We start from the raw sequence: 4,506 nt of genomic DNA on the forward strand, positions 1-4,506 counted from the left end.
GGAACAGGTGATGATGATAAAGTATAGTACATTTCACATTTAGGCAACCATTCAAATCTAGCCCAGATAGGTAGTGACTGAAAGATGTTTACAGTTCTATGGCTGCTCAGTGACCTGCTGTGAGCAAAACAAGAGAACAGTCTCAATCCACTTTGCAGAGCTCAGGGGCTAGATTCAGTGCATTGCCCTAGTGAAGCTCTGCTGGGCTAGCCATGCCCTTTTGGCCCCCAGGTCTGGGGGATGTTATGCGGCAGGAATGTAAACTGATCCTGTGTCTGACTGACTGGTGGAGCAGTCCCTTGAAGTCTGTAATCCACTGGTATCTCCCAGGGCCGCCCAGAGGATTCCGGGGGCCTGGGGTCTTCGGCGGTGGGGGGCCCTTCCGTTCCGGGACCCGCCGCCGAAGTGCCCCGAAGACCCGCGGCGGGGGCCCCCCCGCTGCCGAATTACCGCCGAAGCACAGCCCGGTCTTCGGCAGTAATTCGGCAGCGGGGGGGGCCCCCGCCGCGGGTCTTCGGGGCACTTCGGCGGCGGGTCCCGGAATGGAAGGGCCCCCCGCCGCCGAATTACCGCCGAAGACCGAGCTGAACTTCGGCGGCGGGACCCGCTCCGTCTTCGGCGGTAATTCGCAGGCCCCGGAGCGGAAGGACCCCCCGCCGGCAAAGACCGGGAGCGAAGAAGCTCCTGCGCCCGGCCCCGCAAGAGTTTTCTGGGCCCTCCGGAGCGAGTGAGGGACCCCGCTCCAGGGGCCCCGAAAAACTCTCGTGGGGGCCCCTGTGGGGCTCGGGGCCTGGGGCAAATTGCCCCTCTTGCGCCCCCCCCGCCCCCGGGTGGCCCTGGTATCTCCTAGTTGCTCTAACTTGAAGCCCTGGGCCTGGTTTGGCCTCTAGGCTCAGGAGAGCATTCAAGTGTCAAATCTTTGGTCTAGTTCATCTGGGGCTCTAGCTTCAGGTGTCTACTTCCCAAAATTGCCACTGCAGCTAACTAGAGAGATAAAGGGGCAAACATAACCTTTCACTTAGGTCTTGCCCTGCACTACAGAACCTTGAATGGCAGAGCTGTACCGGCAGAGCACCTCCTGAGTAGATGCAACATATGCCAAAAAAAGGAATTATTCGGGGGAAGTTTTAAGGCCTGTGTTACACAGGAAGTCAGATTAGATGGGATGGTCCCTTCCGGCATTAGAATCTATGAAGGAGCTCTTCTACCGGCATAGTAACATCCCCTCCGTGAATGGCACTAGGGCTGACAGTCTGCATTGCAGGAACTACACCAGAATCCCCCTGTATTGTAGACACAGCCTATGATGACAGACAGTACTTTGCTGTGGGTGTAGATACCACCTGCCTAAACCAAGATGGCTACATTGCCAGAAGTCCTCCTCTGTCACCATGCTAGCAGCTGAGGGTTGAGTTGGTATTGCTAGGACACTCAAGGCTGTGGGGTTTTTTTCACACCCCTGGCTGACAGTTAATGGTGACGTAGTTCTAAGCATAGACCAAGCCTAGCTATACCAACAGAAGTGCTTTTTTGTTGGCATATTTGTATTTACGCTGCGGGTTCTGCTGGCAATGCTGTATCAGCTAGCAGGTGTGATCTCCCCCCTTCCATAGCTATGCTGCCAAAACTTTGTAGTGTATATCAGGAGTAAGGGCTGCCCTGCCCACAGAACCTGCACCAGTTTATTTATAGGTCTGATGTTAAATCAGTGTTGCTCTGTACAGACACTTACAGCATTGTAGCTTGCACCTGCCAAACAAAATGAACTGCTGTCAGCCATGTTTAATTTGCTATTGGTGTCCACACACAAAATTAGACCTGTTTAACATCACACTAGTGCAAACTGAGTGCGTAAGCCAGGCCTAAAGGTTCTTTCAGTGTCAGGGTGAAGGAACAATGACAAGGTAATAGTATTCTCAGCCCTAGCTACACCTGCTTTAGAAACAAATGGAACGTTTCCTTCTCACCCATAGTACAAAAATAGATCAAATTGAATAGAAATACTGTGTGTGCACATGTGCAACAGGCTTTTGAGGACCCTTTTGTGTAGCATTACAACTAATTTTCCTCATTGTTAAAACTAAATCTCCTTCAAGTGATGGCCCCTATTTGTATTCCATACCTGGGTCCATATGCGTGCCATGCGTCTGAGTCTGGAAGTGTTTCTTAGCAGTGGCCATTGACCCATACATGGGTAATGCATCCCCTCATGTTCGCAGGTTGTGTGGGTCAACACCGCTCCTGTTCCTGCCTCATGGCCTGAGGTGGAACCCCTGTTCCTTCACACTTAGTTCTCACTAAGAGTGACTACTGTCCTTTTGTTGTAGGTAGTGAAATTCTTTCCCCATTTGGGGACCATTTCCTATTCGTCCCCTCTCCCCCCCAGCCTATGTCCTGGATTCCAGGTTTTAAAAACTATCCTCCCTGTGATCATTCTCTGTGAGCGAAGAGCACCAGAGGTGCCTGTACTGCCTCGACGAGGCACATACCGTGGCTCACTGCCCTATCTGCAAGTCCTTCCTGCCCCAAACCTGGGAAGCTCAGGAGCTCCACCTCCATACGTAAGTGATGGAACTAGGCATGTGGGGGGTGCTGCTGCACACTACTCTTGAAGTGGTTTCCATCACATACAGAGTTTACAGTTTGGTTCAATGGCCCTCAGCATGCCCACTATACAAATTGTTCCAGTGCCTCCATAAGTTCCTAATAGAGGAAGCTAAGCGACCGCATGCACACTCAGTTCTGGGACCATTGGACCTCCCCCCTGTACAGGGGCCATCACATCTCTTTGACAAATAGGGCACCCAGGCTTCACCCCTCCCAAGAACCAAAAGCTGCCCCTTTATGGCTCCCCTGGAACAATAGCAGAGGACTCACAGGGCAACATTTTACTCTTCCCCTGGATGAGTGACCTCTGCTATGCCTTTCCCTCCATTCTCCTCCCCCAAGCATTAGACAAGATCCACTGGGATCAAGCCACCGTGGTACTCATAGCCCGATTCTGGCCCTGTCAATTCTGGTTCCAGGACCTCCTCAGACTCTCCACCTGTACACAACTCCTCCTCTGAACACTGCCAGATCCAGCGTCCCACTCTGGGTCCTCTTCATCCACAGCCTGGTATCTAGATGGAACTTGAGGGTAGACAGGGTGTGCTCCACCCAGTGCAACATCTCCTTAACCAGAGCAGGATGGCATCCCCCAAGGCCTGCTACCATGATAAATGAAGATGCTTCATGCCATGGGCTCACCACCATCACCACTGAGTATGATAGCTGTACCTGTCATCCTCTACCTTCTCAAATCTCAAAATGTCTAGCCTTGCCCTCAGCCCATATGGGTCTACTTGCCAGTGTTCCGTGCCTTTCTCCCTGCTGTGGATGGCACCTCTGTGTTTACACACTACCACCATCCATTCCATGAAGGGTTTACTCAATGCCCTCCTGCAATACTCAAACCCGCACAACTGTGGGACCTTAATCTCCTTCTCTCTCACCCTCTGAGCCACTGGCAACATGCTCCCTCTCCTACCTCTCCAGGAAGGTGATATTCTTTGTAGCCAAGACTTTTTACCTCAGCTAGACAGGTCAGTGAACTGGCAGCCATGATGACAGGACCTCCCACCCCCAACATTGTATTCCACAAGGACAAAGTGTCATTACCACTACACCCTAAAAGTAGTTTCTCCTAAATCAGTGCATCCACCTAGCTATTTTCTGCCCCAAACCACATCTCCAACAGAGACAGGGTCCTGCACTCCCTCACTGACAGCCATGCACTGGCATTCTACTTCCACAGGATTCACTCCTTTTGCACACTGCAGAAACTGTGTGTGTCCATTGCTGGCCAAGCCCTTTTCCCTCAATGAATCTGAGTGCACCCCCCGAATGCAACACACAATTCAACATATCCCTGCCGGCTGAAGTCTCAGTGCACTGTACGCCTGCCTTACCAATGTCTTGTGGTAAGACATGTCATGCAGCACCCGGGTACTCTGTCCACACATTCATGACCTGCTATGCTATCGCACATGCAGCAGCTATGGACATTGCTGTGGGCCAAACTGTACTGCAGATCTCACTTCCTATCACATCCTCGCACCCCCCTGCTTGCTAATCCCACACATATGGAATACATATATGGACCATCACATGACAGTGAGGAGGTGGGTTACTTTCCTGCCTTTTTAAAAGCCTTATCTGGTATTTCAGCAGCAGAAAGGAACTATCACCACACTAAACAGTTGGATTTGCAAGAGAGGATGTATGACCCTGTGGCCTACGGCTTTACACAAGAAAGTTAGTTAAACCAGTCTAAGGGCTTGGCCACACTTGAAATGCTACAGCAGCATAGTTGTTCTTCATTGTAGACACTACCACAGCAACAGGAGGGGTTTTCCTAGCAGCATAGGTAATCCACCTCAAGAGACAATAGCTAGTGCGACGGAAGAATTCTTGTTGACCTAGCACTGTCTGCACCCCTGAGCAACATAGTTATGCCAATTAATT

The sequence above is a fragment of the Mauremys mutica genome, chromosome 1 (assembly GCF_020497125.1).
Source record: "Mauremys mutica isolate MM-2020 ecotype Southern chromosome 1, ASM2049712v1, whole genome shotgun sequence".
Lineage (NCBI taxonomy): Eukaryota > Metazoa > Chordata > Testudines > Geoemydidae > Mauremys > Mauremys mutica.